The sequence below is a fragment of the Armigeres subalbatus genome, chromosome 1, assembly GCF_024139115.2.
Source record: "Armigeres subalbatus isolate Guangzhou_Male chromosome 1, GZ_Asu_2, whole genome shotgun sequence".
Classification (NCBI taxonomy): Eukaryota; Metazoa; Arthropoda; class Insecta; order Diptera; family Culicidae; genus Armigeres; species Armigeres subalbatus.
In genome coordinates, this window is record NC_085139.1 from 219,464,975 (window position 1) to 219,479,433 (window position 14,459).

The window sequence follows — 14,459 nt, forward strand, 5'->3', positions numbered from 1 at the left end:
TGGTACAACCATGGCTCGCGCCGGTCTCGCTGTAAAAATGCGTTTTTCGTGTGGGACACTTTAAAAAATAAATTTCCATTGAAACGGAATGTAAATTGGTAAGTAAATTCGTCATTAATAAAAGCAAGATTGAATTTTGAATGCTTCTTTTAACAAAAATGTTTTAATGTTCATTTACAGATTATAATAACCTGCGCATCGAGCGAATGATAAAAATCATGCTATTTCTTTCTTCATACAAAGCCAGCAAGCCGAATACAAAAAAACGACAAATCCTCGGACGGAACAGTCTGGAATGGATGGTGCTGCTCCGGATCAATTTTCTGACCAAACGGCGGCTGTAAATAGTAAAAAATCTTGGTGCCGTTTCCCTAGATTAATAGTGTAAACAGTTTATTTTAAAGTTGTGCTCGAAATGTTGCGTTACGAAATCGAGACCCGCATTCTAAATATGTTTTGTTTCTGAGAAAATATGTGCATAAAAAATGTAAAATAAAATATTTTTTACATGAATAATAAATTTGGTTTAAGTATGTTTTGGTAAATACTGGAAGAAATATTCCTTTTTTATACAAAAGAGCAATGGGTAATGTTTTCAACATAACCGCGAGTAGACATAGGACTTGTATAAACGTAACGTATTTACATTTAACTTTTAACTTTTGGAACTATGGAGATTTGTTTATTCAAAACCTCTGGAAATAAATCTAATAATTAAATACATAATTATAATTGCTTTGTTTCTAACTATTAAACTCTTATTTACTCAAGTAAATGTAGGGCCTTTATATATATTTTTATTAATGATAGTATTTGAAGCTTAAATGAATAGAATTATAAAATTTTCAGACTTGGGCAAAATGTGCTATTTTGGGCGAACTATTCCGTTTTCCAAACAAAGAAATACAGCACGAATTTCGTTGCTTCTTTTAGCTAACATGCGTGCTTACTGCTGAAAAAAATCACAATAATAAGAAACAAGTCAAGTAGCAGTAACCCTACTAAAATAGAGGAGGTACTGCTAATACGTCAACGAAAAATTATTCAATATTTTGATTCCAAACTCTACGTCAAGTTTAATAAGTCTACGTCAAGGTTAATAATACAATTTCTCAGAAAATGCAAAACATAGAATAAGATAAAGTTTATTTGAATATTCTTTTGGAAATTATTTTTTGCGAACTTTACAAGTAATACAACGAAATTTTCTAATCTAAAATGGATATTAACACTATTGCTGATAGTGTATCTTTAATTGCTAATGCCTTCTGCAAACAAATGAAAGTAATTTTTTATTTTCATCAGTTTAGTTGATTTTGTTTGCTGGGGAATCAGAACTGTTATAGTATAACCATGTTTTAATGTACGTGTCGTTCAACACCAAGCACAACTTAACATATGGTCAGTCATATGACATGACTCGTACCCATCCCGGGATCATGTGGATTATGAAACCAATCACCTGGATGAGCAGACCAAATCTCTCTAATTTTATTCTTCATCCACCACCGCTGCCCTCGCTGCCTCAGCCATCATCGGCCTCTAGCCGTGAACTCCGAGCGATGCGATGGGCGATTGCATCCATCGCAACCGACACCACTGCATCCGACCATCATCAAGCACAGAATGACAAAAAAAATGCAACCGCATATTCGCAGACCCACCGGCAGTTCTACCGCTGGTGACTGCATGATGTCGCTGTGTATGTAAACACAGTGAACGAACAAACGAAACGAAAAAAATGCGCAAGCAAAAAGCACGTCAGTACGCGCTGCTGTCACAAATTGTAATGTCTCGCACATGGCAGACACTGCTTCTTTTATACACAAATAAAATCTTCGATAGACCCGAAGGCCCGTGACATACCGCATTCTGATGTACGTGTTAGGAGCGCACGCGATTGGTTACATATGAAATTTTTACTGGATTTGACAAGAATTGAAATTTTCAATAGCTTATCGTTAATAATCTTAAGTTTCAATGGAATAGGCAAATTGCTGGAGAGTGTCCGAGTCGATTGATATATAAATCTTAAAAATCCATCGAAAGATAAAGGCGCTAGTAACGTTCGAAATCTTCCCTTTCAGCGTAACGCTCTCGATTTCCAAAAATCTAAATGACACCCAGTATAGTAAAGAAAGACGTAAGTCCTACGTCAAAAAGCAGTAATATAATCAAGTGCTTTGTCATTCAGTTCGATACCAGTTTTCCTCCACAATTCGAATTTGCTTATTCCGGTTCCCGTTAAACGTCTTCTGAAAGTAATCTGAATTGTCATTCGAATTCATCCAGCAATTCATTTGATCATCGCGTGATGCTCATACGGATGGTAATCATCCATCTGAAAATCAACTGAATGATCATCATCCGGAATGTGGAAGATAATCGTTAAGGGGCATGGACAAATTACTTTACAGTCGTTTTAAGGAGGATGTTTTGGTTCAGTGTAGGACTTGACTTGACCATGCCTTTAAGGTGAAGGTGGGTTGAGTACCAAAACAAAGCTTTGAAAGTGTTGGTACAATAAAAACTGTCATATATTGTAATAGTATTGGTGTAGTATTTATAAAAAAGCAAAGAATATTAGTAGAATTGGTTCAAAAAACGACCCAGCTCCACCACGCTCAATCGATTCCGTCCCATGCTCCGAGTGTATGCCAAAAGCCAATTTGAACAAAAAATGATTGGGCACAAGCCAGTTCAAGTTCGTACACACCAAATTTTCTTCTAGCCATCCAGCAAAACGATTTGCTGAAAACATACCAGCAAAGCAAGGTTTTGCTGTATTACAGCAATCGTTTTATTAGTTTGCTGAATTTCAGCATTTGTTTCAACAAGACCTATTGTTTGCTGAAAACCAGTAAAGTTATCAAAATGTCAATTGGAAATGTCACTCGATTTCTATGAGTTGTACAATTTTTATTTCCTCGTGTTGTTGATTTTCAAGCCAAGAAATTGTTACGTTCCTAAATCATCGGTTCAGTGCAATATTTTAATTTAGAAAATGCTTGGTGAGTATGTTTAATTTTAATGGTTTTCATCTAGGTGAAGAAAATGGTTATGATTAGCATGAATAAACCATTATTTTCGTTTTTATTTCAGGCGGATTAATATTGAAAAATGTGGACCAGCAGTAAGAAGCTTCGTTGCTGAAAAATGTTTCCTAAAATATTTAAAATTACCAAATGATTATTTGAAATAATAAAAAAGAACATGTAGTAATAGAATACTTAATTTATTTGAAAAGCCACGAACCACCGAATTTTTAAAAATATTTTTCTTTAATTCTGCGCTTTTTGTAATCCTGGTAATTGCTGAAAATACAGCTAAAAATTAACGTTTATCTTTTGCTGGTTAACCAGCAATGATTTTTCAACTGCTGAACATCAGCATTTCAACTGTCACTTGCATCAAAATTATCTTTTCTGGTTGAACAGCAATTTATTTTGCAGGATTAATTGCTGTATGACCAGCACAAAAAAATCAGCAAAATTTTGCTGGATTCCAGCGAAATAAAAGTAGTGTGTATGAAAGCTAAACCTTTCAGTACGCTGACTACAGTGCCTCTCCTCCAAACGCTGGCGAAAAGAGAACCCACATAGCTGAATGAAAACCACACCTTGGTAAAGATCCATTGATTACGCAACGCAAAAAAGCATTTTATACCCCGCTCACTCCTTGGCTCACTTCCATGTCACACTTTTTGTATGAAGTATCGGCGCCTGGTGCGATAGATATCACAGACAAATTCTGGCTATTTTGTCGAATTACACGTTTCACTGATGCTTTCCGAGAAGCCTAATTATCAGGATTTGGCAACGAATAAAATCACCTCACAACTATCGGAACGACAATTCAATATGCATTGTCTATGGAGTCAAAGTTCTTGAATTTTTCATCCAATCACATGGTCTGCCCCCTCGCCAGGGCCCAATGACAAAGCGCCACAATCAGAATAATGTAAAATTCAACCTCGCCATATCAACTGTCATACAAACCTGAAACGACCTGTGCACTGTAAGCCCCTATTCAAACCAGCCCAAACCTTCGGAAGACACCCAGAATATGAAACATATTTGACTGAGCGTGGCGGAGCAAAATAATTTTTGAGCCACCCTAAAAATTAGTTTGCTGCTGCCGCTGCCGGTGTTTACATTCGCTCCGCGATCAGTTTTTAGTGGGTTTTATCGATCAAAAATAGCAGTTTATATTAAGTTTTCGCTTCAAACAAGTGACTGATTTCAAAAAGTGATGTTTAATTGGCATTCCATCAACATTTCGGGCTGCTCATGTGCGGAGAAGTGTGTGAAAACTTGATTTTTTCAATGCCCTTTAAGAGGAAGTGAAGTGCAGTGATAAGCCCACCAAATCACGAACGGCTATTAAATTGGCACGAAGCTGCTGATTTATTCTATAATTCGAGCCGAAACGCAAAGGATTCTTTGAAGAAACATGTTAATTATCACGGGAAGTAAATAAATATGCTGTGAGCAGGTTAGTAATTTGAATATTAAACTTTTGTTCGATGCTGTTCGATGCATTCGAATGTTGGTGGGAGAGGAGTGCGGGAGGTGTGGTAACGACCCGTGGAAGGTCCGGTGCCATATTGACGGCCATCGTGGTACTCTTCCAACTATGTCCTTAAGATACATAATATGTCCAAATTTCTCACATCAACTATTTTGGATAAATAATCGGCGTTGCATACCATTCCTTGGCAAAATCTTCTCATCAACCGACACAGAAATCAAATCTACCTCGAACAAAAATCATCAAAAAAAAAATCAGGAAGTATCTGTCCGGTCGCGAAATATTAGCCTCGACAGTGGCAACCTTCCCACTGAAGGACTGCCTGAAATAAACCACAAGTTGGCTCAGCAGGGGATGTAGACTGTATCTCAGCCCTTCCACTGAAGGGCCTTCTAATCCGTGCGATAGCGACTGAAGGAGAACATTATTTTTAACTCTTAGAGCTTTGAAAAAGGCTGTTTGCTTCGGCTTAGTGCAAAAAGTAAGAAAACGATCTTTTCAAATAACCGCGAATTTCTAGTGATGGTATAAAAAAGACTGAATGCTCTGCGAGCGAATGCACTTTTCTTTTATACTACTTGATTTTGAATCTTCTCTGCTTCCCAAGTGGTGGGCCAATCAGCTAGTGTCTTGTATCCCGCTTCTTTGTCAGCCAAAGCGTCATCATCATCAACGCGTTCGATAGAGGCTTCTTCTTTTTTACGCTTGTTGCTCGCTGCTGGCGTCTATTTCTTAACGGGACTTTTCGCTTGATACAGGCCAATAAGCCGGGCAAGTGAGCTTAGAATTGCAGTTCAGGTGGGAAGTAGGGTGTTCTTTTCTGAGACAACATTGTTAGTAGTAGAAGGAAGGAAACACCCGGACATGGGATTTCGGGTGATAAGATTTAGAATTCATAACATGGGACGATCATTCAGTCACGTTCGCTTTGTTTGCGGTCAGTATCAAACAATGTTTTTCTACATATTTTTTTTATCAATGCCAATATTGCATTGATCAATGCATTGATATTTAACGTGTATTTGCTTAGAATTTAGTTTTGGGTCGCGCGGATTTGGCGCAGAATGGATTTTCATGTCGCACGGAAATGGCGTGGATTTGATTTTAGTCGGCGCGGAAAATATTTCAGGATCTCCGCAACAACCCTGCAATTTCTATCCCGAAGGGAATTGAAAGCTTTTATATTGATCTCTATCATTGGCTCTCTGAAGAACCGTTTGTTTTTTGGACATACATGCTGCATCATGTGGCTTTTCTTCAGCCTGTCTCGGCTCATCACCGATGCCGTCCGGTCTCGGCTCGACTCTGCTGCTGCTGCCGGTATCTGCTCAGCATTGCTGCTTTGTCGGGTCTGTAGGGTGGACTGCTGCTGTACTGGCTAGGTTTTGGCTGATGATGGTGGCTTCGATGACTTCATTCCCTGCTAAAAGGTGTGAGTGCTGTTCAATCGATGATGTGGTTGCTTCGCTTGTCCCGGTCAGAATGAAAGGAAAAAATTGTGTTGTGCTATTTTATGGCTTCTCGGCAGACCCAGCGGCTGCTCATTTGCTGGTGTCTGCACCAATCAGAACGTGGTAATGGAATGATGCAAGAATTATGCGGTACCCATATTCATAGGTTCCCTTGATCTCAATGTTTTTCATTGAAAACAGTTTCATGCCTATTGAAACAAGTTTTTCGGGTCTTATCAAGCATGGACATGAAAGGCATACTTGAAATCTGTCGATTGAGGGGCTTACCGCAGAAATTCGTCCACTGAGACGAACGCTATTAACGTTTAATCTTTCAACACAGCGTAACGCGGTCGATTTGAATATTTTGAAATGACACCCGGTATAGTAAAGAGAGACGTAAGTCCTACACGGATAAAAATAAAAAAGCTAAATAGATTATCTTTTAATCTAAAACCATATTCGGTCTATCCACTCATTGAAAAGCTTAGATAGACAATAATGTTAACTTGTTTAACCAAAGTTTAATCATTGGAATGATTTTTCAAAAATATCCAACAGAGATTAATAATCATTTATTCATTGGAAAGTATTGGTTTGACGTTTCAGAAATAAGATAAACAACATGTTTTCAAAATTGTATTTATTTATTGAATATATGAGCAATAAATATACAAACAGTATTAAATTCGACATTGTGGGTAACAGCGAGAGGTAACAATAAAAGAAAACAGTTCGAATCTAAAAAAAAATATCCGTCGTGACCCGACTATTCCGGATTTTTCATCTCAAACGACGGAACGGCGACGGTGAAATCCTGCCGTTTCCGTTCTGTGCAACAAATGATGAGCGCAGTGGTGTGTTCTGACATCTATTAGATGTATTTTCTGTCGAAGCACTCCGCTGCGCTCACTTTCACTTAGGGGGCTTTACAGTCTGAAACGTAATACCAAATTTATTCCGTATCACTATCGGACGACCTGATTTGACCCATTCAAAGGTGCTGTTTCCGTCATTTATCAACATCTTCCGCCATGCGATTCCTGGTGCGATCAAATAATTCCCGTGAACCAAATCCATCTGTTCCGGCTCCACTCCCATCATCACCATGTACAACACACGTTGGAGCATATTTGGACTTATTGCTGTGGAAATCAAAATATGTTTTCATATAATACTCCTCGTCGTATTTGGTTTAGGATAACACTCACCGTATAGGTCATCATTGCTCATTTTATTTTTAATCCTGCAGTCTCCTAGGGAATATTCCTGAACAGTTTGAACTAAATGAAGGGAAAAAATGACAAGTCCCAGCAGTAACGAAAAATCAGAGATAATATTAAACTCGATATTAAATACTCGAAAAGCATTACAATGATTAAAATAAATAAATAAACGTTTATTTTGTATGCTCTCAGAAGAATAAAATTTAGAAAAGCTCGAAAAATATTAAAAATTAAGCTAAAAACATTTTTAATTTTTATCCGTGTAGGTCAAAAGCAACAAATACAGATGGTGTTGCCCTGAGACGAGACCTGCAAAGAGGAAAAATGTAACTTCAGCTGCTGCCAGCCAACTGCTGTCACGAACTGTCAGGTGCAACCAGCAGCTTTTTTGAGTGAAAGTATTGGTATCCCAAATAAAACATTCCACATCATTTTTGTTTTACCAAGACTTTTTACTTTAACGAGTATTCCAAACCTTCCGTTTAGCTTGTTAATAATCAGTAATAAACCTGTGTTTTGTTCCCGGTATAAAATCCTTATGAAAATGAATTAACTATTTCGTGAATTGGATACACTTTATTGTGCTCAGAAGGGTCCACCTGGGGCTTAGGTGAAACAGTCAAGTAAACAGTTGAAACTCGATGGTCAACTGTGATGAAAAGAAAACAAGTGTCAAAACAAGAGAAAAGAAGCAGCGTCTTTGCAGGTCTCGTCTCAGGTGTTGCCGAGTAACTGTTACTGAAGTTTGTGTTCTTTTTTATTTACATTCTCGAAAGACGATAAATAAAAACCTTCAAAAATAATATTGATGGTTGAGTATTTGTGCAACAGATGGAAGCACTTTCATTGATTTCAGTGTCTCCGGTGAGATGTATGAGAAGATTTGAACTCGGTTATCTTGTTGCTTCTTGCCATCTTTGGGTAAATCTAACATTGCAGGAGAAATCCATGGTTTCTCTTCTGTGTATTTTCCACCGGAACATGCGCAAACAACATCTTATGGAAGCTTTTTAAAAACTGCGGAAGAAATTTATCGGAACTTCCACCTGTAGTCAAAGTACATATTTATTTATTCAGACTAAGGCCGAAGTGGCCCGTGAGGTATATGAGAGTCTTCTCCATTCGGCTCGGTCCATGGCTACACGTCGCCATCCACGCAGTCTACGGAGGGTCCGCAAGTCATCTTCCAACTGATCGATGCACCTTGCCCGCTGCGCACCTCGCCTTCTTGTTCCCGGATCGTTGTCGAGAACCATTTTAACCGGGTTACTGTTCGACATTCTGGCTACGTGGATGGTTCTCCCAGCAGCGCTTGCAACTCGTGGTTCATTCGCCTCTGCCACGTACCGTCCGCCATCTGCACCCTACCATAGACGCAACACTTTCCTTTCGAAAACTCCAAGTGCGCGTTGGTCTTCCACGAGCATCGTCCAGGTCTCGTGTCCGTAGAAAACTACCGGTCTAATGAGCGTTTTGTAGATTGTCAGTTTGGTACGGCGGCGAACTCTATTCGATCGGAGCGTCTTGGGGAGTACAAAGTACGTACGATTTCCAGCTACTATATGCGTCTCTGAATTTCTCTGCTGGTATCATTTTCGGCAGTCACCAGTGAGCCCAAGTACACAAATTCTACTACCACATCGATTTCGTCACCACCGATGCAAACTCGCGGTGGGTGGCTCACATTGTCTTCTCTTGAACCTCTTCCTATCATGTACTTTGTCTTCGACGTGTTGATGACTAGTCCGATCCGCTTAGCTTCCCTCTTCAGTCTGATGTAGGCTTCCTCCATCTTCTCAAAGTTACGTGCCATAATAACTATGTCGTTGGCGAAGCCAAATAGCTACACGGACCGATTGAAAATTGTACCACTCGTGTCAATCCCTGCTCTTCGTATTACCCCTTCCAAAGCGATGTTGAATAGCAGACACGAAAGACCATCACCTTGCCGTAACCGTCTGCGCGTTTCGAAGGGACTCGAGAATGCCCCTGAAACTCGAACTACGCACATCACCCGATCCACCAACCGATTGATCAACTGTGTCAGTTTATCCGGAAATCTGTGTTCGTGCATTAGCTGCCATAGCTGGTCCCGATCGATTGTATCATATGCGGCTTTGAAGTCGATGAATAGATGATGTGTGGGCACGTTGTATTCGCGGCATTTCTGCAGTACTTGGCAAATGGCGAACACCTGGTCCGTGGTAGAGCGTTCGCCCATAAAACCCGCTTGGTACTGCCCCACGAACTCCCTTGCAATTGGTGCTAGTCGACGGCATAAAATTTGGGAGAGTATATTGTAGGCGGCGTTCAGCAATGTGATTGCGCGGTAGTTGCTACAATCCAGCTTATCGCCCTTTTTGTAGATGGTAAAACTTCCTGCTCCCAAATCTTGGTAATGACCCTGTGCAGTGCTCTAGCCAGTGCCTCACCACCGTGTTTAAATAGCTCTCCTGGTAGTTGGTCAACCCCAGGGGCTTTGTTGTTCTTTAGCTGGCCAATCTCCTCCTGGATTTCCTGTAGATCCGGAGCCGGTAAAATTATGTCCTGCGCGCGTTCTCTCAGCTCCATCACCATACCGCCATTACGGTCTCGATCTTCCTGCTGGCGCTTTTTCCTCCGGAAATCGAGTTTTGTCTGTTCCGCGCCCGTTTATATCGTGCCTCGTTCGCCCTCGTGCGGTGTTGCAGCAATCTCGCCCATGCTGCATTCTTCTCTTCCACTTATTGCTCACATTCGCCTTCATATCAGTCGTTTCTCTGATACGGGGGCACCGTGCCAAGTGCAGCGGTTGCGGTGCTTCCAATGGCGGATCGAATATCTCTCCAGCCATCTTCAAGAGATGCTGCGCCTAGCTGCTCTTCCGTTGGGAGTGCCACTTCCAGCTGCTGCGCGTAGTCTTGGCCTATTCTGCCGTCTTGTAGCCGCCTAATGTTTAGCTGTGGCGGACGACTCCGACGCGTGTTGTACACCGTCGAGAGTTTTGAGCGCAGACATTCTGCAACGATATGAAGTTCTTATTCAACGGTTGGAGGCAGTACAGAGAAAGTTTTTAAGATTTGCTGTGAGAAACCTTGGATGGAGAGAAGAGTTACCGGTGTATGAGAATCTTTGCTCGTTATTTGACCTCGACACCATCAGTAGCAGACACAAGATTGCTGACATCGTCTTTTTCTGTAACATCTTGAGAGGGCGAATTAGCCGAGTGTAAAATAATCGAATATTTTTGGTGAAGTCCACCTTTCTTCAATTGTCAGCTCACTTCCAGACACATTCATAGTCGGCTCTGGACAGTCAATATTCAGTTGAATATTAGTCATTGAATATTTATGCACATTTTACAAATTGATAAATTATATAAAATCTAAACACGTTTCAAATGAGTAAAGTGATTTATCACACATGACTGAATCCGATTTTCACCCGCGAGGCACTTTCAACGGTAAACATTAACATGAACAATAGACCAATGCAAACTCTAACTTAACCTCACTTATTTTGACAGTTCACAGAGCTTGTTTACAAGGTGTTAGAAGAAAAATCGATAAGGGGAAAATTAAAATTCATATTTTTAATTTACAATGTTATGAAAACTCATATGTGAATATGTACGTTATGTGGAAGATATTGATTTGAAAAATGTATTGGAGGTAACCACTTTACCTTCGATGGGACTCGAACCCATGACACAGCCAGACTGGTGGTCTAGTTCAACCTCCGTTCGTTCGCAAGGTTAACTACTGCTTGGCTTCGATTAAACCGATTAAAAGTTTAACGCATAGTCAAATAGGCAATAACCTTTAGATTGAACTGAACTTGAGTTGCGTGCTCTGCCTACGCAATGCGGTCGGGTCTGAGCTTGACGACCGACTGGCAAATAGCTTACACAACCTCACTTGATCAGTACCGGTTGTTGATGAAGAATGCGTATAGTCGCCAGACATTCTAAATACTCACGCATTCTAATGTGGACGTGTACAATACACATGTGGAAGTATTGGCTTGATAAATGGATTGTGAGTGATTTGACTATGCGTCCAATTTGGGGAATCTTCGAGCCGTTCAGTAGCCAGGGTTGCGAAGGCCGACGGAGGTCCTTCGTAGCTTAGTTGGTTAAAGCACCAGTCTAGCGTACTGTAGGGTCATGGGTTCGAGTCCCATCGAAGGGAAAGTGGTTACCTCTAGAGGCCTTGATAAGAGAAACGCGGATTGGCATGAGCCGCCAATCGAACCGTCAAAAAACAGCAGCCAATCGAGCAAGAGACCTGTCAAGCAACCAAAACATCGGCTCAAATACTGAAAACGGCTAAATTCGATTTAATGCCATTTATGAATGAACAAATTGTAATGCATTTTACATTTGTTATCAATAATATATGCAAATCAATGATAGGTTATGAAATGCAATTGCTTTGTTTATGGGATTTTATTGTCATGTGATGTGAACACATTAAATAGAGGTGTGTAAAATGTTATCTGAATAAACCATTTCTTCCTTTTCATGTGTTGTTCTTACATGAAGAAGTTTGGCTGCAGTGTTGGCAGAGCCATATTTTCTATCTGCGTTTCTCTTATCAAGGCCTCTAGTTACCTCCAATACATTTTTCAAATCAATATCTTCCACATAACGTACATATTCACATATGAGTTTTCATAACATTGTAAATTAACGTCCAAGTCGGGTGGTTTAATCCCCGGAAATAGGCAATAACCTTAGATTGAACTTCATATTTTTAGTTTAAAATTGCTGTGATCCGATTTTTTTTAGTGATATTCTTTGCATTCAGCATGAAATCAATCGCAAAGGATCACTATATGCGAATAAAATGACGAAACAATTTATTCGGAAGCTTCGCCGGAGGCTAAGTCCCGGTGAAAAAGCTCTGTGAACTGTCAACCTACGTCATCATGCACTGGTCTATGCTATTCTTTTTTGCTTTCTGCTTCACAACTGCTCGGCTGAGACCCAATGTAAATAAATACTAAGGTATGGAAATCCATATATTGTGTGCGTGCCTTTCGTGTATGGCGAAAAATCTTTCACTACTACATTCAAACGAGCTCCCATAAGAAGCCGTGCAAATATGTACGTCACCATTTGCTGTTTACATTTTCCATCATCCACTAATACACTTGCATTTGGTCTTCTTCCTCACCTTCTATCTATTCTCATTGGCTGAGACCTATACAGATCCATCTCGCCGCTAGTCTTGTCTTATTTTTGCTTTTTCCGTGTGGCATGTATTTTAGTTTCGTTTTTCCTGGTTTTTCCTGATGTTATGTTGTTTTATTGTTTGGCTTTTATATCTATTTTGCATTCCGTGAGGTAATTGCATATAGATTTGTATTCTGTTTCTCGTCTACCTTTTAGTATTTCCATTAATGGTTTGCTTCTAGTACACACAAAAAAAAAATCGTTGGTAAAAATGAAAGAATCGTTTGTAAAATTGAGAAAATGAGTTAGTGATTTTCAGTAGAAAGTATAGGATTGTTGAATTTACTAACTCGAAAACTTTTATTCGACGAAAATCAATATTTTGTGGAAATAAAAGTTTTCCTCTCAAAATAAAATGTATTTTTCTATTTGAATCAACAAGATACTTTCAAATTAACAAGACATGAAAGCTTTCATTTTAAATAATTATTATTAGAATAAAATGTTTCAATTAAATTGAATTTTGTTTTTAAAAGTTTTTATTTTTTATTTCATTTGATAGATATGAATCCATTTATGTACATAACGCCTCGAAGACAAGCTACTGACTAATGAGGCGCTAGAAAATGTACACACAGCTGAATTGCACAACCGATCCACACGCAGGTTGTATTTTAGAATCTGCTCATTAGCTACTACCTCCGACATTCTCCGAATGGATTTTCTTCATAACATCGCAAACACAAGGGATTGCTTAGATCTAAAGCGTATAAAACACGAATATCAATTAATAAAAATATTCAGAATTGTCAAGGCAAACTCACCGAACGGTTCGACGAAACTGACGACGCACGCAACCTGCACCACAGCGCCGAAAGACTCATTTTCTCCTACGGTTAATCGCATGCAATTCCGTTTTGTCGGTGGCAACCGAACATCAAAGCCTGATATCTGGCTCGTTCCCTCCTTGGAACGATTTATTTCAGCGGCGGGTGATCGTTAGTGAAGCGCTAGTATCACTTTTTTCGGTTACCACTTTTGCCGTGGTACTTGATTAAACCACTCTTTCCCAACCGGCCCAAATCGACATGGAAGCACCACAGTACCAGCAATAAGCCATTTTATGAGACAGATTCGAACAGCTGATCGAAATTTTGAGTGGACGGCTCGGTCTTTGTTTTGGTAAATTTGCATGTAAACCATCATCATTTCGTCATCATCATCATCATTTCATTTCATTTTCGCAAATGTTCCTTGTAAAATGTAAATATTAGTATTTGGTCTCCTGTCATTTGAGCTTTCTATAAAATGGCTTATAGATGAGGGTTTAACTCTCAGCTCTTCTTCTGACGATATCACATTATTTCTGCAGCGCAAACAATTACGGCCCTTGACATCTATCGTAATCATTTCGTCGTCGATGTGCATTCTGATTTCCCGCACCATCAGTAATATAACGTTGATAAAAATTTTACACTGAGAAAAAAACTATCATATCAAATATTTTTCTTTTGAAATGAATATTTTAGCACTCAAAAATACCAAATTTTTCAAACTTTCAAAATAACATTAGGAAAATATTGAAAACACAACTTTTTTTCGCTCTGTGTAATGATGTCGTATTTCGCTCTTTCGTCGTTGTACAATGGTAAATTACGTGTTCGATGTTTTCTTTGGTATCGCAGTTCTCTGTGTCGGTCCACTTCCACCTATGTTTCCGTTCCTTTGTTAGGGCACCTCCACGGGAGTCCTCATCGCTATTCTCATTATAGCGCTCCCTCCCGAGTGCTATTTAAGGATAGCGCCCCATCTTCCCACCGGTGGTTTTTGTTTTAGGTATAGCGACTTCGTACATATTGAGTTCTCACCGGGCATTGCTAAAAGTAGTCAACATCTTCTTCAATGGCTCTACATTTCAACTGAAACTTGACTAGCTGCTGAAATTAGTATTCTATTAGCATTTTATCAGTTATTAATTTAAAGCTTTTCTGTGCCCGCCATTGCATGCGTATGTATTTTGTGTGACAACTGACTACTGTGCCCATGGAGCCTATAGGTATACACGGAAGCATCCTTGACCGAATCGGGAATAGAACT